The sequence below is a fragment of the Schistocerca cancellata genome, chromosome 9, assembly GCF_023864275.1.
Source record: "Schistocerca cancellata isolate TAMUIC-IGC-003103 chromosome 9, iqSchCanc2.1, whole genome shotgun sequence".
Taxonomy (NCBI): Eukaryota; Metazoa; Arthropoda; class Insecta; order Orthoptera; family Acrididae; genus Schistocerca; species Schistocerca cancellata.
Window position 1 is genome coordinate 211,531,665 of NC_064634.1, and position 27,725 is coordinate 211,559,389.

Sequence of the window (27,725 nt, forward strand, 5' to 3'; positions counted from 1 at the left end):
CTGAGCCTATGCGATCATTCCATTTCATTCCTGCAAACTGTTACATCTGGATATTTGTATGATCAGACCTATTACTAGTTGATAATGTAGCCATAGGGTACTACATTCCTTTCTTTTGAAAAGTGAAGAGTTTTATATTTCCGAACATTTAAAGCAAGCTGTTAATCTTTGTGCGACTCAGAAACGTTATCAAAATCAGACTGTATTTGTGCTGCTTTTTTCGACAGTACTTTATTGTAGATAACTACATCATCTGCGAAAAGTCTGAGGTTACCATTAATATTATCATTTAACTACATTATCTGTGAAAAGTCTGAGGTTACCATTAATATTATCACTGAGGTCATTAATGTACAGCATGGGTAAACCCGAAGTTACTTCTAAATTTATCTATGACTTTCCATTCGAAACATCATGCTGCGTTCTCCCCTCCAGGAAACCCCAATCCCGTAACAAAATTGTGTTTGATACCCACTACCATCCTACCTTTGATAATAAGAATAGGTGTGGTACTGAGTCGAGTATTTTTCGAATTTCGAGAAATAAAATGACTACCTCATGGCCTTGGTCAATGCCTATCAGGATGTTATGCTAGAAAAGTGCGAGTTTCGTTTCATATGAGCGATATTTTCGGAATCCATGCTGGTCGGCATAAAGGAGGTCATTCTGTTTCAGCTATCTCATTAGGATTGAGCTCAAAATATGGTCTAAGATTATAAAAGAAATGGTAGTCAAGGGTATTCTTCCCGCGGTCACTGCCTGGAGCTGCTAACATCGTTCTACTACTGCTGACCAATTGTTAAGTTAAACCATTTTGTCTTGTGTGTTGCTGACACGGGCAGCGTTCAAGACTTACAATGAGAGCGTTACTTGCTGACATTGCACTGGCGCAATTCTGTATTACAAGATTTTCAGGCTCGCAGATGTGTACTCGTGCTAGCGTCGGGAGAAATGTGTTCGTCGCCAGGTTGGCTGTATTGAGAATAATCACGCAGACATGAAAAATAAAGACGTAGAATGTTATTAACGTATGTTTTATTTAAAATTCATTAAGAGATTTCCCAAAAAAATTCGGAGTCATTACTTTTCAGGAAGCCCTCGTATTTGTGTATTAGCTACAACTACTCTCAAGAGTTTGAAGCGGGAAAAACGATCATCAATAAATGTTTGAGGAAATATATTTTTAAATCTGTGCATTCTTACAACATAAGAATGAACTGAAGTTAAATATTTTGTAGCACGGGAAAAAAACTTGTATTACTCGGCAAAAATGACTACTTACAAATGGTATTATCAGGCTTCATAAACTGTGTAATAAATAGTTATTTACGGACGTTCGTGTATAGGTAAACGGTTATGGAAGCAAAACCTCTGAGCTTATATATTCGCATTCCTCGTCGTTTACTATCAGCAGGAAATGTTGTAAACAGGTAAATGATAAATATGTGCTGCAATGAATGAAAGAGGAAAGGTTGTTCCTATTACAAGGTAAATTACACGCTTATTGAGAATTACCGCCTGAGGGAATGAAAGCGGACATTTATATTGCTACAGAAAACAAAAACCTAGCTTCCAACTCATCACGGCATACGTGCTGCCTCGTCATTGCCGTATTGCTTGTCAATAACCACCTGGTCTTCATTATCTTCTCTGCATCACCGACAGTTATCGTATTCGCACTAAATATTACTTGAAGATAGTAATGGGCAACGTACTGTAACTCAGCGAAACTCTTTTCCTTGTGCCTTTGTCCCGCAGTTTCGCAGGGTTGGCACGGTTAGGATCGGATTTGGCAAGGTGAATTTAAGGGGTGGCTGGAAACCCCTGTTGTCGCCACCCCATACCCCCTGGAACGGAATTAGTGTACCCCAGCGGCCTGTGTCAAGTATAATCCATGGAATAGTGCGAATGTGTACAGATGTCTACGATTCGTCTAACTGAGGCGGGACGTGAGGACCAGCCCGGTATTCACCTAGTGCGATGTGGAAAACCGCCTCAAAACCACATCCAGGCTGGCCGGCACACTGGCCTGCATCGGCAATCCGCCGGGCGGATTCGACCCGGAACCGGCGCCTATCCGAGTCAAGGAAGCAGCGCATTAGCGCTCTCGTGTATGCACACTCCATATGCTCGGGAAAAGGAACTATACACCTGTTGAATGGGGTGTTACACGGCAATACTAATACCGGTTATTTGGATTTGAATACATAAATTTGCAGGTCCATGAATCAAAGGAGAAGTTCCTTGCGATCGAGATCTGGTTACTATGGAAAGCTATCTACACCGCATTTTCGAATCACGAGTTTGTCCGCACTTGCATTCCGTCAAGAGACCTCACTTTCTGCTGTAGTTTGACTGTCGCTGCAGAGAAAGTCATACACTTTCGAACGTGTATGGTCTGTAGGCGGATTCTTGAAAACAGGAAACATTTTTACGAAGGGCGTTCAATAAGTATTTGAGATAAATTTCTTTCTCGACAGATTTCGCGTGAAAAATATGATATTTGTTATGGGTCATCGCTGAATATTTCTGCTTCGGCTCCTGTAGTTTCATGAAGTTCCAACAGGTGGCAACACTACAAGTAGCCTTTAAAATGGCGTCTAGAACGGAGATGCGTCTAAGGAGAGAGCTGTCACTGAGTTTCTTTTAACGGAGAACTGCAGATCTTCATAGGCCCTTGCAGAATGTCTACGGAGACTTGCACACAGTTCAGATTCCTGCAACGTCGGAACGTGCGCGCACTCTCATTCGTTGCGATCAATGGATCGCAAACAGCTCACTACACAACTGGGCACCCATGTCGGTAGTGCTGACACAATCGTACACTAGTTGACGTACTCGACGATGTGTGCCCGCTGAGTACCTCGCCGCATAACAGAAGACCATAAAAAGCAACATAGAACCATGTGAGTGGAAATACTTGTACATTACGAGGCCATTTTTTTGGCGAAAACAGTCACAGGCGATGAAACAAGGGTTCATCGCTTCAAACCGGAAACAAAACTGCAATCCATGGAGTGGAGATCAAAGCACATTCTCAACCCATAAAATCATGACGACCGTCTTCTGGGACTGACTCTAAAGAAGTCATTCTGTTTGATGTCTTCCCTCATGGTGCTACGATCAACCCAGAAGTGGACCGTTCTCCCGTCAGGAAATTGTAGAAACGACTTCTGCGTGTTCGTCGCTACAAAAATGCATACGAACTTCTCCTGCTCTATGATAACTCAAGCCCTCACAAAACTCTGCGCACCGGAGAGGAGCTCACAAAACTTCATTCGACTGTTCTTCCTCGTCCAGCCACCAGCGTGGACCTCGTAATTTCCATATTTTAGGCCCAATGATGGATGAACTCCGCAAAAAGCAGTACGTGGATGATCAGGAGGTTACTGATGCAGCTAAACATTGGCTTCAACATCGACCAGTGGAGTGGTCTCATGCAACCGTACGCGCCATACCAGGAATGTGGCGTAAGGCCGTCGTACTGAACGGAGATTACTGTAGAATATAGAGTTTTGTAGCCAAAAGAGTGGAGAATAATATGATGTACTGGAATCCTAAATAAAACCAGACTGCTTTTAAAAAATATGTTACGTTCCGTATTGAACGCCCTTCATACGTTCCTGGATCTATGTAGTGGATGGAAACGCTGCAGAGGTGGGGGTGGGGGGCGAGGTGGGGTGAGGAAAATTGGAAATTTGTGGTAAGTTCCTATGGGACCAAACTGCTGAGGTCATCGCTCCCTAGTCTTAAACACTATTTAATCTAACTGAAGATAAGGACAACACACAGACCCATGCCCGAGGGAGGACTCGAACCTCCGACGGGGAGAGCCACAGGAGGGGTGAGACGACAACAGTAGCAGACCACGTCTTGACTGTAGTAATCAGGCTGAAATGGATGCAGTTTATAGTAGTTACGCAGAATGAAAAGATTTGGAGATATGCACAGGATACACGAGCGTACAAAGCTGTATCATACAGTCTTCGGCAGAAGATGACCACAACAACCACATGAGCATCACATCCTCAAGTACTGATTATCTGAAAATGACAAAGGTTGAAACTGTTAACAGCTGTGGAATTCGTTTGGAACAATGACTGAAAATAAAATAATCACGTAAGCACAGATCATAGTTCACCCGCATGTAATCTCGCGAGTCATTAGAGAATGTTCACGCGTTTGCGAGTACGAACGTACCATAAAGATTGAGCATCACATCCTCAAGTCCTGATTATCTGAAAACGACAAAGATTGAAATTGGTAACAGCTGTGGAATTTGTTTGGACCAATGACTGAAAATAAAATGATCATGTAAGCACTAATCATAGTTCACCCGCATGTAATCTCGCGACTCATTAGAAAATGTTCACGCCTTTGCGAAAACAAACGTACCATAAAGACTGATCCTAATTACACAACTATGCGCATAGTGCTACACAAGGACGGTTTGAAAGCACAATACAGCTCAAAATCTGACGATGCCATACCACTAGTGTGATCCTGCTACGAAAAAATTTCGCAGTATCATTAGAAACTAGCGACAGACATACTCAAACTCTACTTTAAACCTACAAGCTGGCAAGAAAAAGACATGGGTGAGAGGTACTACCTTTATTCTTTTTGACAGGAACAATGTTCAGTTGGTATTGGACAGAGAGGAGTTACAAAATTCCATTACCTGTAAGCATACAGTATCTATCGTTGTTTGATGGCAAAGCTCGTTACAGATGCCTGCTCAGAAACCACCTACAGCCCAGCTAAGATGACAATGCACGATGCCACAACTGGTGGGAGAACATGCATCACGGTTTTTATTACACTTCGAAATTGTTCTGAAAATACCAGCACTCGTAATAAATGAGTCATAGTGCAGCACATGTTCTGGGGGAAATCGTCGTTGTAAAAGACTGCAAAGGGGGCGGTAGTTGGACGCGCGATCTCCTTGATAGGTGTCAACAAACTGCCGAAAACTGAAGACCTCTTCCTACCTACCTCCACCCCATCTCGATCCATCCACCTACGGAAGGGGGGGGGGGGTGGGTGGGTGGGACACAGGCATCTTGACACGGCCAGATGCTCCGCTGAGCACCTCACACCCCCACTACCACCCCTCAAAGGCCGCTGCCCGCACTCGACTCTCGACTATTTGGCCGCTGCCTTAAGGGGACGCTCCTACACCTACACAACAGTGTGTATAGACAACTAAAGAATAGGAGATAAAAGGGCAGCCGCTCCAAGCGCAACTTGTTCGTCTACAGTATAACGACAGAGCCCCCACACGCCGTCCCCTGGACAGGTAGCGGCCGTGTCCGGCGACCACCACAGCAGACATGCAACCCTTCCCCTCACCAACAGCAGCGATGGAGAACAACTGTATTTGACGTCAACACATCTATAATCAAGCATCTGTTAAAAAAAAATAAAATACTATTGTGAAAATGATAAATGCTCTCTTTCCAATAAAATATTCAAAGTTCATTTACTGTCAGTTTTATGGGCAAAAGCGGTACAGCTTTTAGTGTCAACCCCTTGATACAATCCGCATCTCATTGTTTTGCGACATTCAGCGAAGCGTACAATCGCTGATTACAGATGAGCTGCAGAGACATGCCCAACCTGCGTAAAGTCAGTAAAAGAATACTTCGACTATTTTGCTCCGAAAACTAACGATCATCGTAGAATGTCCTCGTTATTTTGAAACCGTCGTCAGAGTAAAGGGAAAGCGATAATTTCAACTCCAAAGAAAAAAATGATCTATATTAAGCAATTTCTTCCAGCTTGTTGAACAAATTAGATGACCTGAGAGCATCTCTTGCGTTCAGTGTCCGTGAAAAAACTGTGATACACGTGAAATAACATTAGAGAATACTATCTTTCGTACCATTGGCTCACATGTTGGAAAAAAAAGGACATATTCATTTACATTCCACAAAAACAAGCTTTAATTCAAGAGAATGTAGCTGTTTTGTGCATTATGACAGGTCTCCTTTTACCAATGCAATGCTATATAATACCAGCGCTTACCAAACAAATCGTGAGAGCCTGTCTCCCCCTTTGTAGGTAGGAGATTGCAATTTCGTTAAAAGGCATCGCCGCAACGAAAAAAAATTAAAAAGAAACTCTTGTAAAGGAGCATTCTGTGGCGCCCTCGCAATGTCTTCCACCCGAAAGGTGGCACGTCATTGATATCAATTTTATAGGCCAATTAATTAAATTGATAATGAGAGTCACTTTGCATGCTGAATAATTATTTTTTTTCAGCAGTCGCGTTACAGTCGCCAAGTACGACAACTAGCAAACCATTGAAGAAACACGATATTCTTTCGAGAAACACTACTGGGAAATGACATCTGAAGCTGACCACAGAGGGACCGTACAGCCCACAACTTACAAAAATGGTTCAGATGGCTCTAAGCACTATTGGACTTAATATCTGAGGTCATCAGTCCCATAGACTTAGAACTACTTAAACGTAACTAACCTAATGACATCACACGCATCCATGCTCGAGGCAGGATTCGAACCTGCGACCGTAGCAGCACCGCTGTTCCAGACTGAAGCACCTAGAACCGCTCGGTCACATCGGCCGACCACATCTTACATTTCGCTTGAGGACCGAGCTATTAAAAACACGATTATAACGCCAATGATACCATCACCGTGCATAAAAGGCTCTCTTGAGTTTGCAGGCACACATGGTGTTGTGACTTGGCAAGACAGCCAAGCCAGTGTGATTGGTAGCCGAAAGGCACGCGTAAAGCTCACGCAGGCTCGCGTGAGGTCTGGAACAGTTATAGGAGTTGAGTCTAGTAAAAAATGTACGTAGCTTCTGGAATACTTAACTTTAATCCATAATTGGTGAACATCGGTCTGACGGTACATGCATCACATGATAAATAGCAAATGATAATGGCGCCTTGCTAGGTCGTAGCAAATGACGTAGCTGAAGGCTATGCTAACTATCGTCTCGGCAAGTGAGAGCGTAATTTGTCAGTGAACCATCGCTAGCAAAGTCGGCTGTACAACTGGGGCGAGTGCTAGGAAGTCTCTCTAGACCTGCCGTGTGGCGGCGCTCGGTCTGCAATCACTGACAGTGGCGACACGCGGGTCCGATGTATACTAACGGACCGCGGCCGATTTAAAGGCTACCACCTAGCAAGTGTGGTGTCTGGCGGTGAAACCACGCATGGGCCACTGATATTGTTACGCTTTCAGGCAGATATGCTTTATGAAATGCTATCCGCAATTTGGTATCAAGTCTATCCATTCAACCACATATTGCGTAGAATGCTGTAGAGACATCGTTTAATTATTACAGCCTCCTGTGAATCATACTTGTTCCCCTCTCGTATCTCGAAATCAGTCACCTTTTTTCGAATCTGTTTGCGAAGGATCCCATACACCAAGAAATCTAGCGCTGTGTTTAGACAGTCCCTCTGCATCTTGTAACCTCTCCTAAGTCTCTGCCCTGCCCTCCCTGCAGCTTAGTCCATGTGATCCTCCTAATTTAAGTCTGACCTCTAAGGAAGTCGGGGAGCAGTATATCTAAAAACCTTCGGCATCCTTTGGGAAAACAGGACAAGCTGAGTTAATGCGACAGGAGCGCGTTTTGACCACTCGGTTGAAATTTGAACACAGTGTCATAGCACCGCCAACCATGTACAGTGTGTAATGCCAGCGCCAAACGAAGCTTTCCCCTGCAACACGAGATAGTAGGAACAGTTACGGTGGTGTTTCTTGTTGGGACACTTAGGAAGACTACACATCATACATCATACATGGCATGGAGGAAGGACGTAGATTTTGCTACTGCATTGCTACACATCTCCAAACTATATACGAGGGCTGTTCAGAAAGTAAGCTCCGATTGATCGCGAAATGGAAACGACTATGATAATCCGATAAAGCTTTGCACAGATGTGTTGGGCTGTGTCTCTAGTATGACCCTAGATAGCATCACGTCACTCCTCTCATTTCTGAGCTCACAGTGATCGCGTAAAGTTGTCTAGAGAATAGTGTCTCCCGCCAAGTACGAGGACCTGGTGAGAAATTTCGCCTGAAGCTATACAGCCAACATTACATAACTGTCGTGCAGTTTCTTCTACAAGGCAATATTCTCAGCCGCATTCTGAAGGGGCAATGAAGATGCTCCTGCATCGTTTTCAATTGGAAATGTTTGACTACCCACAATACAGCCCGTAATTGACTCCCCCTGCGTTTCATTTCTGCTCACATGAACCGCTGGCTATGAATACAACATTTTGGCACAGAAAACGAGCTGTGGGCCAGCGTAGAGAATTGGCGGAAAGCACTGGCGGCTGTCTTTTATGATGAGGGTATTGGAAAGTTGGTACAACGCTACGACAAATGTCTTAGTCAGAACGGCAACTACGTAGAGAAGTAGCTGGATGGTGTAGCTAACTGTTAAAAATAAAACATTTCTAATTTTCACTGTGGTTCCCATTTCGCGATCAATCGGAGCTTACTTTCTGAACAGCCCTCGTACAAGTACTGCAGTTCGAAGGAGATCTGTGTCTCTCAGTGTGCATTCATGTCTGTCGCCAAAAAATACGTGACGTTCCTATTAAATAAACAGGTATTGGTTCATTGGAGTAGGTGGTTCGTGATGGAAGTCGCTTCCACAATTGCAACTGTAGGATGACCATAACCAACAGACTATCAATTACACGAGAGGGCTCCTGTATTGTTCCTTCATAAGTACACCTCTGGAAAGCTATATTGTACATGTACCAAAAGGAATCAATGTTTTAAGGAAGTAGTTTTTCATTTTACAGTACATCACCATAATTATTGCAGAGAATGCTGCTAGGAGGATGTATGTCATGCGCTGGAAATAAATATCTTACATTGGAACAGTAACAGAGTTGCATTCCATACCAATAATAGGTCGGTAACTGCAACGATCGAACATCATAGCACGTTTTAAGCGCAGAGCATTGTAGCCCTAGGAATGGATGTGTTTATGTTCTCTCTTACCTGTGCCTTCTTGTTAATGACCCCAGACCCTAGGACAACAGAAATGATAGCTCAGTTGATAAATGTAACACACAACAAACTCTCTCTGTCTGGAGCTCCATCATGTATAGTAAACACCCATTGTTCCTAACCGCCTATTATAGCATCACAACAGTTTCATATCTACTGTACACCGATAAGGAGTGCTAATCTCCTCGACATTCGCGCATCTGGAGAGATCTTGTGCTGTTGGATGGTTGCGGGACAGCATTTACAGCCTCGGTTCGCTCTGTTCCTACACGGAAGGTGGAATGTAGTGATCTACTTCTGGTCAACAGCATCCTCTACCCTGTCGATGCGAAGATAAGATTAACTGTACAGGTAATCACCTTCGAATAGCTGACGGAAACGCTCTACAATACCGCAAACTCATCCAGTTTCCATATGTAGCGATGTATTCCACATTTTTGTCAATGGGAAACATCGCCTCTGTGTTTTCTTTCTACCAGCTTGTGTTGAGGTAGCTGTATAGTTTACACCATGCGATGTTCATTTTTCTATGAGAGCCAGAGGATGGAAACGTGTTAATGTTGATTTAGCAGCAGCTGACATGGATCTCCAAGTCATCGTAGAAAAATCAAAGTGTATTGTGGTGTACACTGATTGGGTGTGTTACAAACGAAATAAAATGTATTAAACTGCTTATGAAGGAACAATACAGGAACCCTCTCATGAGATTGATATTCTGTTGGATGTGGTCATCCTACAGTACAGGTTCAAAAGGTTCAAATGGCTCTGAGCACTATGCGACTTAAGTTCTGAGGTTGTCAGTCCCCTAGAACTTAGAACTAGTTAAACCCAACTTACCTAAGGACATCACACACATCCATGCCCGAGGCAGGATTCGAACTTGCGACCGTAGCGGTCGCGCGGCTCCAGACTGTAGCAACTAGAACCGCTCGGTCACTACGGCCGGCACAGTACAGGTGATGAAATTTTACACCGGTCTGTGGAACCGATTTCGATCACAAACCACCTACTTCAATGAACCAATACCTGTATCTTTAATAGGAACGCCACATATGTTAAAGTAATAGACACACAGTTCTCCTTCAGAATGCAGTACCTGCATGTAGTTTGTAGATGTGTCGCATTGTAGTAGCAAAATCTTCGTTCTTCCTCCAAGCCACGTATGATGTGTAGTCTTCCTAAGTCTCCCGAAGATAAACACCACCATAACTGCTCGTACTATCTCGTGTTGCAGGGGAAAGCTTCGTTTAGCGCTGGCCTTACACACTGTACGTGGTTGGCGGTGCTATGGCACTGTGTTCCCATTTCCACCGACTGGTCAAAACGCTCTCCTGCCGCATTAACTCAGCTCGTTATGTTTCTCCACAGGATGAAGAACGTTTTAGATATATCCGTTCTCTGACTGCCTTACAGATCAGACTTAAATTAGGGCAATCACATGGACTAAGCTGCAGGGAGCGCAGGGCAGAGACTTAGGAGCAGTTTCAAGATACAGAGGGACCGTCTGAACAAAGCGCTGGAGTTCTTGGTGTAGGGGTCCTTAGCATATAGTTTCGAAAAAAGGTGACTGGATTCGAGATACGAGAAGGTCACGAATATGATTCACTAGGGGCTGTAATCATTAAACGACGTCTCTACAGGATTTAACGCAAATATGTGGCTGAATGGATAGACTTGATTACAAATTGCGATCACCATTCCGGACCGCAATTCTGCCTGAAAGCATAACACTGTCAGCGACCCGTGTGTGCCTGTAGAATCAAGACCGATTTTTATGCAAGATGATGATATTGTAGGCGTTATGATTGTTTTTAATAGCACGGTCCTTGCGCGAAATGTATGTTGTGGGCTGTAGAATCCCTCTGTGGTCAACTTCAGATGCCTTTTCTCAATAGCATTCCTCGAAAAGAACATCGTCATCCTTCCATGGATTCCAAGTTGTCCTACTTGGTGAGTGTAATCCGACTGGAGAAAAAAAAAGTTACCCGCCATGAAAAGTGACTCTCATGATTAGTTTAATTAATTAATTAGAGTATAGAATTGATATGAATGACGTGCCGACTGGCAGGTGGAAGAGATGGTTGGGGCGCCACAGAATAATTCTTAACAAGGGTTTCCTTTTTTTCGTTGCAGCGATATCTTTTAACGAAATTTCAATCTCCAACCTACCCAGGGGAGAGACAGGCTCTCACGATTTGTTTCGTAAACGTATGATATAGAGTCACATTGGCAAAGGGGGAGCTGTCACAGTGTACAAAACAGCTACATTCTCTTAAATTATAACTTGCTGTTGTCGAATATGAAATGATTGTGTTTCTTGCAACATGTGAGCCAATGAACGTTTATTTACAAACACTAAACGCAAGAGGTGGTGTAATTTTATCAACAAGCTGCAAGAAATAGCGTAATTAAGATTATTATTTTTTATCTTTTTTTTTTTGGTCATCAGTGTACCGACTGGTTTGATGCGGCCCGCCACGAATTCCTTTCCTGTGCTGACCTCTTCATCTCAGTACTTGCAACCTACGTCCTCAATTATTTGCTTGACGTATTCCAATCTCTGTCCTCACCCTTCTTAATACGAGCTCTTCGTTCTTGATCGTCCATTATTATTATTCCCTCTTGGTTGTTGTACATATTGTATATGACCCGTCTCTCCCTAAAGCTTACCCCTACTTTTTTCGGAATCTCGAACAGCTTGCGCCATTTTATATTGTCGAACGCTTTTTCCAGGTCGACAAATCCTATGGAAGTGTTTTGATTTTCTTTAGCCTTGCTTCCATTATTAGCTGTAACGTCAGAATTGCCTCTCTCGTCCCTTTACGTTTCCTAAAGCCAAACTGATCGTCACCTAGCGCATTCTCAATTTTCTTTTCCATTCTTCTCTATATTATTCTTCTAAGCAGCTTCGATGCATGAGCTGTTAAGCTGATTGTGCGATAATTCTCGTACTTCTCAGCCCTTGCCGTCTTCGGAATTGTGTGGATGATGCTTTTCCGGAAGTCAGATGGTATATCGCCAGACTCATATATTCTACCCACCAACGTGAATAGTCGTTTTGTTGCCACTTCCCCCATGATTTTAAAAATTCTGATGGAATGTTATCTATCCCTTCTGCCTTATTTGACCGTAAGTCCTCCAAAGCTCTTTCAAATTCCGATTCTAATACTGGATCCCCTATCTCTTCTAAATCGACTCCTCTTTCTTCTTCTATCACATCAGACAAATCTCCACCCTCATAGAGGCTTTCAAAGTATTCTTTCCACCTATCTGCTCTCTCCTCTGCAATTAACAGTGGAATTCCCGTTGCACTCTTAATGTTACCACCGTTGCTTTTAATGTCACCAAAGGTTGTTTTGACTTTCCTGTATGCTGAGTCTGTCCTTCCGACAATCATATCTTTTTCGATGTCTTCACATTTTTCCTGCAGCCATTTCGTCTTAGCTTCCCTGCACTTCCTATTTATTTCATTCCTCAGCGGCTTGTATTTCTGTATTCCTGATTTTACCGGAACATGTTTGTACTTCCTCCTTTCATCAATCTACTGAAGTATTTCTTCTGTTACCCATGGTTTCTTCGCAGCTACCTTCTTTGTACCTATGTTTTCCTTCCCAACTTCTGTGATGGCCCTTTTTAGAGATGTCCATTGGTCTTAATCTGTACTGCCTACTGCGCTATTCCTTATTGCTGTATCTATAGCGTTAGAGAACTTCAAACGTATCTCGTCATTCCTTAGTACTTCCGTATCCCACTTCTTTGCGTATTGATTCTTCCTGACTAATGTCTTGAACTTCTGCCTACTCTTCATCACTACTATAATGTGATCTGAGTCTATATCTGCTCCTGGGTACGCCTTACAATCCAGTATCTGATTTCGGAATCTCTGTCTGCCCATGATGTAATCTAATTGAAATCTTCCCGTATCTCCCTGACTTTTCCAAGTATACCTCCTCCTCTTGCGATTATTGAACAGGGTATTCGCTATTACTAGCTGAAACTTGTTACAGAACTCAAATAGTCTTTCTCCTCTTTCATTCCTTGTCCCAAGCCCATATTCTCCTGTAACCTTTTCTTCTACTCCTTCCCCTACAACTGCATTCCAGTCGCCCATGACTATTAGATTTTCGTCCCCCTTTACATACTGCATTACCCTTTCAATATCCTCATCCACTTTCTCTATCTGTTCATCTTTAGCTTGCGACGACGGCATGTATACCTGAACTATCGTTGTCGGTGTTGGTCTGCTGTCGATTCTGATTAGAAGAACCCGGTCACTGAACTGTTCACAGTAACACACCCTCTGTCCTACCTGCCTATTCATAACGAATCCTACACCTGTTACACCATTTTCTGCTGCTGTTGATATTACCCGATACTCACCTGACCAGAAATCCTTGTCTTCCTTCCACTTCACTTCACTGACCCCTACTACACTCCTGGAAATGGAAAAAAGAACACATTGACACCGGTGTGTCAGACCCACCATACTTGCTCCGGACACTGCGAGAGGGCTGTACAAGCAATGATCACACGCACGGCACAGCGGACACACCAGGAACCGCGGTGTTGGCCGTCGAATGGCGCTAGCTGCGCAGCATTTGTGCACCGCCGCCGTCAGTGTCAGCCAGTTTGCCGTGGTACACGGAGCTCCATCGCAGTCTTTAACACTGGTAGCATGCCGCGACAGCGTGGACGTGAACCGTATGTGCAGTTGACGGACTTTGAGCGAGGGCGTATAGTGGGCATGCGGGAGGCCGGGTGGACGTACCGCCGAATTGCTCAACACGTGGGGCGTGAGGTCTGCACAGTACATCGATGTTGTCGCCAGTGGTCGGCGGAAGGTGCACGTGCCCGTCGACCTGGGACCGGACCGCAGCGACGCACGGATGCACGCCAAGACCGTAGGATCCTACGCAGTGCCGTAGGGGACCGCACCGCCACTTCCCAGCAAATTAGGGACACTGTTGCTCCTGGGGTATCGGCGAGGACCATTCGCAACCGTCTCCATGAAGCTGGGCTACGGTCCCGCACTCCGTTAGGCCGTCTTCCGCTCACGCCCCAAGATCGTGCAGCCCGCCTCCAGTGGTGTCGCGACAGGCGTGAATGGAGGGACGAATGGAGACGTGTCGTCTTTAGCGATGAGAGTCGCTTCTCCCTTGGTGCCAATGATGGTCGTATGCGTGTTTGGCGCCGTGCAGGTGAGCGCCACAATCAGGACTGCATACGACCGAGGCACACAGGGCCAACACCCGGCATCATGGTGTGGGGAGCGATCTCCTACACTGGCCGTACACCACTGGTGATCGTCGAGGGGACACTGAATAGTGCACGGTACATCCAAACCGTCATCGAACCCATCGTTCTACCATTCGTAGACCGGCAAGGGAACTTGCTGTTCCAACAGGACAATGCACGTCCGCATGTATCCCGTGCCACCCAACGTGCTCTAGAAGGTGTAAGTCAACTACCCTGGCCAGCAAGATCTCCGGATCTGTCCTCCATTGAGCATGTTTGGGACTGGATGAAGCGTCGTCTCACGCGGTCTGCACGTCCAGCACGAACGCTGGTCCAACTGAGGCGCCAGGTGGAAATGGCATGGCAAGCCGTTCCACAGGACTACATCCAGCATCTCTACGATCGTCTCCATGGGAGAATAGCAGCCTGCATTGCTGCGAAAGGTGGATATACACTGTACTAGTGCCGACATTGTGCATGCTCTGTTGCCTGTGTCTATGTGCCTGTGGTTCTGTCAGTGTGATCATGTGATGTATCTGACCCCAGGAATGTGTCAATAAAGTTTCCCCTTCCTCGGACAATGAATTCACGGTGTTCTTATTTCAATTTCCAGGAGTGTATATCTATCTAGATCGAGCCTTTGCATTTCCCTTTTCAGATTTTCTAGTTTCCCTACCACGTTCAAGCTTCTGACATTCCACGCCCCGACTCGTAGAACGTTATCCTTTCGTAGAATATTCAATCTTTTTCTCATGGTAACCTCCCCCTTGGCAGTCCCCTCCCAGAGATCCGAATGGGGGACTATTCCGAAATCTTTTGCCAATGGAGAGATCATAATGACACTTCTTCAAATACAGGCCACATGTCCTGTGGATACACGTTACGTGTCTTTAATGCAGTGGTTTCCATTGCCTTCTGCATCCTCATGTCGTTGATCATTGCTGATTCTTCCGTCTTTAGGGGCAATATCCCACCCCTAGGACAAAAGAGTGCCCTGAACCTCTATCCGCTCCTCCGCCCTCTTTGACAAGGCCGTTGGCAGAATGAGGCTGACTTCTTATGCCGGAAGTCTACGGCCGCCAATGCTGATTATTTATCAAAATTTAGGCAGTGGCGGGGATCGAACCCGGAACCGAAGACGTTATCATTATGAATCAAAGACGCTACCCCTATCCCACGGGTACCTTAGTAATTTAAGTCATTGCTTTTGCTTTACTCTGATGACGGTTTCGAAATAACGAGTACATTCTGAGGTGTTCGGTAGTTTTCGGAGCAAAATAGCCGAAGTTTTTTCCTGAAATTCCGCAGGGTGGGGCATGTCTCCGATGATCATATGTAACCAGTGGTGCTACACTTCGCTGGATGTCGCAAAATAATGAGATTCAGATTGTATCAAGGGGCTGACTGTAAAAGCTATACCGATTTTGCTCAAAGGACTGAACGTAAATGAACTGCGCCTACTTTCATGGAAACGATATTTATCGTCGTCTCAATTGTGTTTTGCTTTTTTTTTAAATAGATGATTGATTAGGGTTGTGTTGACGTAAAATACGATTGCTTTCCATCGCCGAACGGTGGGTTGCTGTGGGCGAGGGGGACGGGGGGCGTGTGGCTGTGGTGGTCGCCCTACACAGCCGATCCCTTGCAGGGGGCGGCGTGTGAGGGCTCTGTCGCTACATTTTAGACGAACAAGTTGCACTTGTGGCTGCCGTAGTTTTATCTCCTATAGTTTAGTTGACTATACACGCTATTGTGTTGGTGTAGGACCGTCGCCGTAAGGTGGCAGCCACTTCGTTGAAAGTCGAGTGCGGACACCGGCCTTGGAGGTGCTCAGGCGCGAGGTGCTCAGCATAGCATCTGGCCGTTTCAAGAATTCAAGAAGGCGGTGTCCCCCCCTCCCCCCCCCCCCCGTAGGTGGATAGATCGAGAGGGGGTGGAGGGATGGAGGAAGAGGGCTTAGACTTTCTGCAGATTGTGGAAGCCTATCGAGGGGAACGCACATTCATCTACTGTCACTTTGCAGTATTTTAGAACGACTATTTCCCTCAGAACATGTGTTGTATTATGACTCATTCATTACGAGTGCTGGTTTTTTTCACAAGAATTTCGAAGTGTAATTAAAAGTGTGACGCAATTTTTTCCATCAGTTGTGGAAGCGTTTACTGGCATCGGTTACCTGGGCTGTAGCTGGTTTTTGAGCAGGCGTCTCTAGCGGACTCTGACGTCTAGCAACTATAGAAACTATAAGCATACAAGCAATGCACTTTCTAAACTCCTCTCTGTCCAACACCAGCATCTCGTCAGTTGAACATTGTTCCTGCCAAAAAGAATAAAGATAGAAACTTACACCCTTGCTTTTTTACCACCAACTTGTAGGTGTCTGTCCCTACTTTCGAGTGGTACTGCGAATTTTTTTCCCAGCATAATAACACCAGTTCCGTGGTATAGTCAGTTTTTGAGCTGTATTGAGCTTTTATGCCGTTCGTGTGTGGCGCTATGCGTATAGTTGTGTAATTAAGCCCTATCTTGATGATTAATTACGTAATTAGGATGTTAAGAAATCGAGAAAGAATTGGTTGTCGGTAGGACCGACTCAGCACACAGAAAAGTCAAATCAACCGTCGGTGACATGAAAAGCAAGGATGGTAACATTAAGAGTGCCACGGGAATTCTACTGTTAAATGCAGACGAGAGAGTGGATAGTGGAAAGAATACATTTAAATTCTCCATGAGGGGTAAGATTTGTCTGCTGTGATAGAAGAAGAAACCGGACTTGATTTAAAGGAGATAATGGAACCTGTATTAGAACCAGAATTTAAGAGAGCTTTGGAGTTCTTAAGATCAAATAAGGCAGAAGGGATAGATAACATTCTATCAGAATTTCTAAATAGTTGGGGGAAGTGGCAACAACACGACTATTCACGTTGGTGTGTAGAATGAGTCTGACACCATACCATTTGACTTTCGGGAAACATCATACACACAATTCCGAAGACGCCAATAACTGACAAGTGCGAGAATTTTAGCACAATCAGCTTAACAGCTCATGCATCCAGGTTTCTGACAACAATAGTATACAGAAGAATGGAAACGATAATTGAGGATGCGCTAGATGACGATCAGTTTGGCCTTAGGAAAATCACGAGAGAGAGGCAGTTCTGACGTTGAGGGTAGTAATTGTAGCAAGACTAAAGAAAAATCAAGTCTCGGTCATAGCATCTTCCGACGTGGAAAAAGCGTTCCACAGTATAAAATGGTGCAAAATGTTCGAAATTCTGAGAAAATAGTGCTTAGCTATAGGGAGAGACAGGTCATATACAATATGCAGAACAGCCAAGAGGGAGTAATAAAAGTGGGCGGCCAAGAACGAAATGCTTGTATTAAAAAAGGTGTAAGACAAGGATGTAGTCTTTTGTCCTTACTGTTCAATCTGTACATCGAGGAAGCAATGGTGGAAATAAAAGAAAGATTCAGCAGTGGAGCCGGCCGGAGTGGCCGTGCGGTTCTAGGCGCTACAGTATGGAACCGAGCGACCGCTACGGTCGCAGGTTCGAATCCTGCCTCGGGCATGGATGTGTGTGATGTGCTTTAGTTAGTTAGGTTTAATTAGTTCTAAGTTCTAGGCGACTGATGACATCAGAAGTTAAATCGCATAGAGCTCAGGGCCATTTGAACCAATTTTTTTTTAGCAGTGGAATTAAAATTCAACGTGAATGACATCAATGATACAATTTGCTAATTACATTGCTATCCTGAAGAAGAATTAGATGATCTACTGAATGGAATGACCAGTTTAATCACTGCAGAGTATGTACTGAGAGTAAATTGAAGAAAGACGAAGGTAGTGAGAAGTAATACACTCCTGGAAATTGAAATAAGAACACCCTGAATTCATTGTCCCAGGAAGGGGAAACTTTATTGACACATTCCTGGAGTCAGATACATCACATGATCACATTGACAGAACCACAGGCACATAGACACAGGCAACAGAGCATGCACAATGTCGGCACTAGTACAGTGTATATCCACCTTTCGCAGCAATGCAGGCTGCTATTCTCCCATGGAGACGATCGTACAGATGCTGGATGTAGTCCTGTGGAACGGCTTGCCATGCCATTTCCACCTGGCGCCTCAGTTGGACCAGCGTTCGTGCTGGACGTGCAGACCGCGTGAGACGACGCTTCATCCAGTCCCAAACATGCTCAATGGGGGACAGATCCGGAGATCTTGCCGGCCAGGGTAGTTGACTTACACCTTCTAGAGCACGTTGGGTGGCACGGGATACATGCGGACGTGCATTGTCCTGTTGGAACAGCAAGTTCCCTTGCCGGTCTAGGAATGGTAGAACGATGGGTACGATGACGGTTTGGATGTACCGTGCACTATTCAGTGTCCCCTCGACGATCACCAGTGGTGTACGGCCAGTGTAGGAGATCGCTCCCCACACCATGATGCCGGGTGTTGGCCCTGTGTGCCTCGGTCGTATGCAGTCCTGATTGTAGCGCTCACCTGCACGGCGCCAAACACGCATACGACCATCATTGGCACCAAGGCAGAAGCGACTCTCATCGCTGAAGACGACACGTCTCCATTCGTCCCTCCATTCACGCCTGTCGCGACACCACTGGAGGCGGGCTGCACGATGTTGGGGCGTGAGCGGAAGACGACCTAACGGTGTGCGGGACCGTAGCCCAGCTTCATGGAGACGGTTGCGAATGGTCCTCGCCGATACCCCAGGAGCAACAGTGTCCCTAATTTGCTGGGAAGTGGCGGTGCGGTCCCCTACGGCACTGCGTAGGATCCTACGGTCTTGGCGTGCATCCGTGCGTCGCTGCGGTCCGGTCCCAGGTCGACGGGCACGTGCACCTTCCGCCGACCACTGGCGACAACATCGATGTACTGTGGAGACCTCACGCCCCACGTGTTGAGCAATTCGGCGGTACGTCCACCCGGCCTCCCGCATGCCCACTATACGCCCTCGCTCAAAGTCCGTCAACTGCACGGTTCACGTCCACGCTGTCGCGGCATGCTACCAGTGTTAAAGACTGCGATGGAGCTCCGTATGCCACGGCAAACTGGCTGACACTGACGGCGGCGGTGCACAAATGCTGCGCAGCTAGCGCCATTCGACGGCCAACACCGCGGTTCCTGGTGTGTCCGCTGTGCCGTGCGTGTGATCATTGCTTGAACAGCCCTCTCGCAGTGTCCGGAGCAAGTATGGTGGGTCTGACACACCGGTGTCAATGTGTTCTTTTTTCCATTTCCAGGAGTGTAGAAATGAGAACAGCGTTAAACTTAATATCATTATTGATAGTCACGAAGTAGAAGATGGAAAGGAATTCTGCTCCCTAGACAGTAAAATAACGAGTGACAGTTGGAGAAAGGAGAAGATTAAAAAGAGACTTGCAATGGCAAAAAGGGCATTCCTGGCCAAGAGAAGCCTACTAATATCCAATTTAGGCCTTAATTTGAGGGAGAAATTTCTGAGACTGTACATCTGGAGTACAGCATTGTATGTAGTTAATCGTGGACTGTGGGAAAACCGGTACAGAAGAGAATGGAAGCATTTGTATGGTTTTACAGACGAATGTTGAAAATTAATGGGACTGGTAAGGTAAGGAATGAGGAGGGTCTGTGCAGAATCGCAGAGAAAACGAATATGTGCAAAACACTGATAAGGAAAAGGGACAAGGTGATAAGAAATCTGTTAAGACATAAGAGATTGACTTCGATGGTACTAGAGGGAGCTGTAAAAGGCAACTACTGTAAAGGAAGACAAAGCTTGGAATACATCCAGCAAATAGTAGAGGATGTATGTTGCAAGTGCTACTCTGAGATGAAGAGGTTAGTACAGGAGAGGAATTCGTGGTAGGCAGCACCAAACCGCTCAGAAGACTGATGACCCCCCCAAAAAATTTATTACGATCGATCTTTGCGTTAGTTTCTCGATCACAATAATTAAAGTACGCTAACCTAACCTTCCTCTCCCGAATCTGGACAGTTTCCCTGTGCTGGTGAGGGGGATGCACTGCAGCTTATCATCCAGTAGAAATAGGGTACGAGTACAGGAAAGGTCGCCGCCATCCATAATTTCCATCAATTCCAAGCGCCTCTGGTGGTTTAATTGTGTTAGGGCGATGCTCTTGGGCTTTCCGCCCATGAGGACCAGGGTTCAAGTCTAGTAAATGGTACCTCCAATTAATTTCCCGCTAATTTCTAGGTGGAGGGTGGGGTGGGATGTTAGTTCAGCCCTGGGAAAAGGAATTCCCACCAAAATAAGAAATTCCCAGCAAATTTGAAATTCTTGCCAGTTATGTAGTTTGGGGGAGTGGGGAGGGTCGGGGGAGGGGAAGGAGGCCCAAATGCCGGCTGACACTAATAAGGTAGGTTAGGGGAGGGGAGGGTGGATTCAGGGAGGGGGTGAAGTGTGCTGGACCCACGTGCAGGCTGAGAGAAACACGTCACATCATCTATGGGTGGGGGTAGGGATGTTCAGGGGCGAGGATGGGCGGGGGGTGGGCGGGTTTGTGCGGGGGTGAGGGTGATCAATTGATCAATTTAATTAATTTGCATATCAATTTGATATAAAAATTGCACCCATAAGCTTATCTCCCTACCACTTGTATCTAACAAATAATTGAGGGTACAAATGATAATGTGGATGAAGAGGTTGTGTAACACCATAGCTCTAATGCTGTACTGATTTATTTTGCTTTTGTTTCATTTAATGTTACATTGCTGTGCTTCTGTAAATGTGTTTATTTGAATCGATAAAATTAAATTGTATACTCCTTTCTTTGTACAAACTTTGATGTCATGGTTTGTTTCTATGCAAATTAGTGTATCTGTCATTTAAATGCTTTGTCCCATTTGGAGGGGACAAAACTTACTGTATATGATTGTAATTTTGTGTGAATAATTTTTTGTAGAAGTGTCAATATGTGAAAATGTTCTGTTTTATTTAATGTGTTTGTTTGCTGTTATGTAAACTGCTGACCTTCACTTAGGGTTCTTAGTTAATTTGTATGTAAAAGGTGTAGTGGTTCCCCTCGGGAACGGAACTGTGTAGCGCGCACAAATTGTGGTTGGCCTAGGTAGAAAAGGTGGAACTGATAGTAGTCAGTCGGGGACGAGCTTCAAGTCGGGGACTGCCATGTAAAAGATGCATATTGTGCTGGTTCCGAGAGATGCTTTTCCTGCCGCTTTTCAATGCCTCTGAAGAATGGATAAATAGCTGGAAATATTCTGGGATTGGTATCAATCATCGCCACCAAGAAATGACAGAGTCCAGCAATTCTACCTGCAATTCCACCTAACAACATGTAGTTGCCACCACATTGCGCAATCATTACATCGGCATACTACAATGATGTACAGTGAAGGATCAGCTTAATGGATGTGTTAGTGTGCTCAAATATAAAGTAATTTATATCTGAATTTATGTACCTACCCTGATTTTTCTCCTCATCATAACACCTCTCAGGTTCCTCTCCGTTTGAGCTAAAGTGATATCCGAGTGTCCTTACTAAAAGAACATTAAAGCCCAGTATTTTGCTCATTAAAGCCTCTTCAACATAGTAAAAAGAAAGTTAAAGTTAATGTGGCAAGAGAGTGAGTTAAAGTAAATGTTGTTTCCTGAACATATTCCTATTAAAACTGCTTATTAATGTGTTGTTGCCAACTTCATATTAAAAGTTCTCAAGACTGAGGTTTATAAATTACACATTACTGCCTGTTGTAAATCGCAGAAGGTGAGTCAGTATCTTACATAAATGTCAATTTTGTGTCTCACTGTAGTAAAAGTAGGAAGCTGCAGTTGTGAAACGTTATATACTCATGTTTGCTAATTGTTTGTCTCTCTTGTGTATTAGAAGTGCATATTAATAGTAATGTTATAAAGACCGTTCACTTTGTGTAAGCCCTGAAAGTAATAGTGTGTTTCGGTATCTGTTATAATTTTGCAAATAGTTAGTGCTGCTCTGTTAGTTTCAATCTTACCGTTAACATATGTATGTGTCAGAGTTCACTGCGCTCGCGTGTGACAAAGTATAGGTTGTGTTTATCCAATAAAGTTACTAATAACTATTTTCTTGAAGGAGAATGTTAATCATTCTCTTGCCTAGTTAGGCTGGCGACCGTTTTCTGTATACGTTAAACAGTGCAGAAAGGCAAAAATTTTGTTTGTTACTGTTCAAATATTTACGTAATTCTGACTTTCATTTCCGATAAGCCACCTCCGTTAGGAACAGCACGGTCAACCTAGCAAAATTCCTCTCAGAGGGTAACACTGTTCTGTTGCTTTATACCATTCTTAATCCAACAAAATAATTCTGTTTTGCAAATTGCCTCCAGTTTTGAGGTTATGGTATAACAGTAGCAGGTAGGAGTGTTATAGTTGGCGCAAGAGAGGAATACGTGATAGCCTTCATTAAACAAGTCATAAGAGCCAAGGCTCGATACGTAAATAACTTCCACACAAGCTCTGGCGAAATATTTTGTTTCAGAGTCATTACTCTCTTTTGCTTGGTTCACTATTGAAACGAATCGTACTTCTCGCGACTAATGTGCGTCATTCAAATGTGATCATTCCACATATCTTTTAGTTCTGTAAGCTACGGAAAATAGTGATGGTTTGATAAATATTGGTTTAAATGGAAAATGGTATATAGCATCCCGTTCCCTTTCAACATGACAGTTACCGAACTTCATTTTCAGTAGACACCGAAAAGTCTCTCCCTCAATCGCACAATGTCTCTACTTACCTCTCTCTGTGTATGTCTCCCCATATATACAGAGCGTTCCATAATTCATAATACAGGTTTCTAGGGTTGTAGAGAGAACGTAGTAGATAAAGTTTTGTAAGAGATCCCATGTCCAGAAATGTATCGTTTCTACATATATTTTAAAACACGGTCACATGAAAAGAGTCAGATTCTAAAACACTAAGTAAACTGTTTATTATTGCAAAAGTAATCGGTATGAGTATTAATACGTCAATCCCACTGTGAGACAAGACTGTCAATTCAATCGTGGATGACTGTTTGCGGTTGTCTGCGAAACCATGGTTGTACCGAGAATTGCACATCTTCATCCAAAATAAATGGACGACAACGAATGTGCTCCTCAGGGCTCCAAAAATATGGAAATCGCATGAAGGCAGATGGAGACGGTAATGAGTATGTGCTAGGGCTTCTCAGCAAAAATTCTGTAACATACTGGAAACATCCTTGGTGGCATGTGGGCCCGCCCAATCATGATTATATAGATAACAGTAAGCATTTTTCGTGAAGACGTTGACTGTCTTGTTTCACAGTGGGTAGGTGTATTAAGAGTTATGGGGATTACTTTTGAGATGATAAATAAATTAGTTACTTTTTTCTATCGTTTGCATTTCACTGCCACTTATAGTAAATTTGAAGACTGGATCGCTTTCAAATCCTTTACATTACAATATGCACAAAACTGAGAAGAAGGTAGCGTCGTCGGTCTCTTTTGTAATTGGGACATGACATACAATTTTAGTCCAACAACCATAACGGCGACGCCAACAGCCTTGCCGCAATGGTAACAATGGGCCCCGTCAGGTCGCCCAGTTAACCGCTTTCGGGCTTGCCTAGCATTTGGGTGACAGTCCGATCTGCCCAGCGCTGTTGGGAAGCGGGGCGTAGCCGGCTGTTGTGAGGCCAGTTGAGGAGCCATTTGATTTGGAAGAAGTGGCTGCGTTCACGAAAACTGAGAACGTTCTACAGAGGGATGTGCTGACCACATGCCCCTCTATATCCGCATCCAGTGTCTCCTCTGGGCTGAGGATGACACGGTGGTCTGTTGGTACCGTTGTGTTTTCAGAAGGATTTTAGTTTAGTTTGGTTTTACAACGACGACTTCGAGAAACTGGTATCTTCAGAACTGGGAAGGTTGGCTGTGGGTCTCCAAGGGCGCGCCGGACTGTCGTCTTTGAAGAGGACGTCCCTCGTCAAGCAAGTCAGATCCCGGAACATTGCCCATGCCGTGGGCTCCTGTAAAACTCACAGGGAAGAGGGAGACTGGAAAATGATTTGATCGTCATACCTTAGATCCGGATATTGCACTGCCGGACGTGCTATGCCCCTTCTACAACCAATAGCAGTCCATAATACAAATCACGAAAGACCTTGCAGACGCAAGTACTTTCATCTTCAACTTTTATAGTCCTGTCTTCCTCAGTTGCGTGTAATATTACGGTATATTAATAATTTTTACTTATGGACCGTCTGACAGCAACTGAATAAAACACATAAACTAACACACAGAGTTGCAAACATCCTAAAGAGACAGGGCTTCAAAATAGCATATAAGCCTGGGCAAACCCTTCAATCACACCGAAGCCAGCCAGCTACCAAGAGAGACAAATTCCAACAATCAGGAATATATAAACTTGAATGTCAAAGTTGTGATGCAGTATACATAGGCATGACATGCAGGAATTTTCAAACAAGATACAAAGAACATATCAGATGTTGGAAGTATGAAACAAACCATTCCACATTTGCAGAGCATTTAAAACACTACAACCATCATCCTACAAACATGGAACAAGAAATGAAAGTAATGAGAATAAGCAATCATGACAAACATCTTATACAAATGGAAGAAAACTTCCACATCCAGAAAGCCATAGCAGAAAACAAACATGTGATAAATGAACAAACACACATCAGCACAGGCTCCCTACTACACTTAGTAAAGGAAATGATAACATAAAACAAAAAATAATAAAAAAAAAGAACGAAAATTCTCCCCACATCATCTGGAGACACACACACACACACACACACACACACACACACACACACACACACTCACACAAAGAAAAAAAACATACACACACAGCACAAAAAAATACGTACATATCACACCAAAAAAACACTCACTCGCACACACACACACACACACACACACACACACACACACACACACACACGTACACAAACGCACACACAAATGCATACACGAACAGACCACAGATACTTCAATAGTTACACTCATAAGTTTGGCAATAACATTCGATCTTTGGCAGAAACATTTGACAGTCGTCAACAGAAACCAAAACATTGCTTTAAAACAAGCATTCTGTGCATAGTGTTGTGGAATGGCGAAAAAAACCGCAAATTGGCGTTCATAAGAAGAAGAACAACACCAAAAATGCAACAGGAGCGTAATATGTAGGAAATTGTCCACGAAACCTGTAAGTACAGTTCAAAACATTACTACTTAATAGGAAATACCAACCTCCAGAATTGTTTATAACCTTTAGGCACAATGACAAAAATGTAAATAAAATAGCTAACATATGTACATATTCCAGGCCACTGATGATGCCTTGCAGAAAATAAAGGCGAAACGCGTATGGCACTAAAATTGTGTTTTATTCTGTTGCTGTCAGACGGTCCATAAGTAAAAATTATTAATATACCGCAAGTACTTTCGTATGTGTAAATGGTTTGTTAATTATTAATATACCGCAAGTACTTTCGTATGTGTAAATGGTTTGTTCAGAAGTGTACACAGTGGTTCTAGAGATAACCGCCTGGTAGTCTAACGAAACTAGAATATTTTGCACTGTGATGTGAAACACACTGAAAATAAAAAGGGACATGTGGATCTCCGCGTTTATTTGCCTGTTTTGTTCCGTAACGCGCAAGCCGTGTGATGCTGTGGAGTAGAATACTGTTATTCAGAGTAGGAAGGAATTCAGATACAGCAGTTAGGAATCAAAGCAGCCCGTGTGCTGATAGACGAGAGAGGTGGTTATGTGGTACAGGCGCTGGCAGCTGCGAAGGGCCCCCGACAGCCAGCAGGCAGGGGCGAGGGGCTGGTCACGCTCCGCAGACACCGGACGCCGGCGCTGGGTGCGGCAGGTGCTGGCGTACAGGGCCTGGCCTGCGGGGCCTCCGCACCCACGCACCGGCTGCGAGCCGCGGTCGCTGAACCGTCACGGCGACCGCCTACACTCCTAGACCGGCGTATGCGAGGGTGTTGCATCGCCGCAAACTGTTTTTCGAAATCGCCACCGGCTCTAGACTACCGTAAGTAGCATATCAAGCATTTTCAAATCCTATCACGTGGCTACATACGCCCCCTGACAAAGAAAAGGCGTTTGACACAAAATGGAAGAAGACTTACTTTTTTTGTGTACACCTTGCGGCTCGCCACGAATACCTCTCTCGTGCCAATCCCTTCATTTCGGAGTATCACTTTCTACATACGTCCTCAGTCCTCTTCCTCTACAGCTTTCGCCAGCTGGAGTGGCCGACCGGTTCTAGGCGCTACAGTCTGGAACCGCACGACCACTACGGCCGCAGGTTCGAATCCTGCCTCGGGTATGGATGTGTGTTATATACTTCGGTTAGTTAGGTTTAAGTAGTTCTAAGTTCTAGGGGACTGATGACCTCAGAAGTTAAGTCCCATAATGCTCAGAGCCATTTGAACCATTTTTTCTACAGCTTTCGCCCTCTACAGCTCCCTCTAGTACCATGGAAGTCATTCTCTGATGTCTTAGCGGATATCCTATCAACCTCGTCTGAGTACCAAATCTAAAATTGTTCGATTGTCTTCCGTTCCAGTTTTACAACAGCCCATGTTTCACTACCATACTATGCTGGGCTCCAAATGTATATTCGCAGCGTTTCCTGCTCCAGATTAAGGCCTAGTTTGATCTCTCTTGGCCAGTGATACCCTATATACTAGTCATAGTCTGCTTTTGATGTCCACCTTGCTGCGACCGTCATTGATTACTTTGCAGCCTACATAGCAGAATTTCTTAACTTCTTCTACTTGGTGACCATCAAGCCTGATGTTAGGTTTCTCACTGTTCTCATTCCCGCTCCTTCTCGCTACCTTCGTTTTTCTTCGATTTGCTCTCAGTCCACAGTCTGTACTCATTAGACTGTTTCTTCCACTCAGCTGATCATGTAATTCTTCTTCACTTTCACGCTGGATAACAATGTCATCAGCGAATCTTTGACCTTTCTTCGTTGTACAGATTGAACGGTAGGAACGAAAGACTACATACCTGTCTTACACCCTCATTAATCTGAGCGCTTCTTTCGCGGACTTACACTCTTGTATATATTATTACCCACTTCTCCCTATAGTTTACGCCTATTTTACTGAGAATTTCGAACACCTTGCACCAATTTACATTGTCGAACGCTTTTTCCAGGTAGACAGATCCTATGGACCTGTCTTGATTCTCCTTCAGTCTTGCTTCCATTATTAACCGCAACGTCAGAATTGCCTCTCTAGTGCCTTTGCCTTTTGTAAAGCCAAACTGATGGTCATCTAATGCACCTTCAATTTTCTTTTCCAGTCTACTGTAAATTTTACTGTCAGCAACTTTCATGCATTAGCCGTTAAGCAGATTTTGCGATAATTCTCCCACTTGTCAACTCTTGCAGCCTTCGGGATTGTGTGGATGATATTTTTCCGAGATTCAGAAG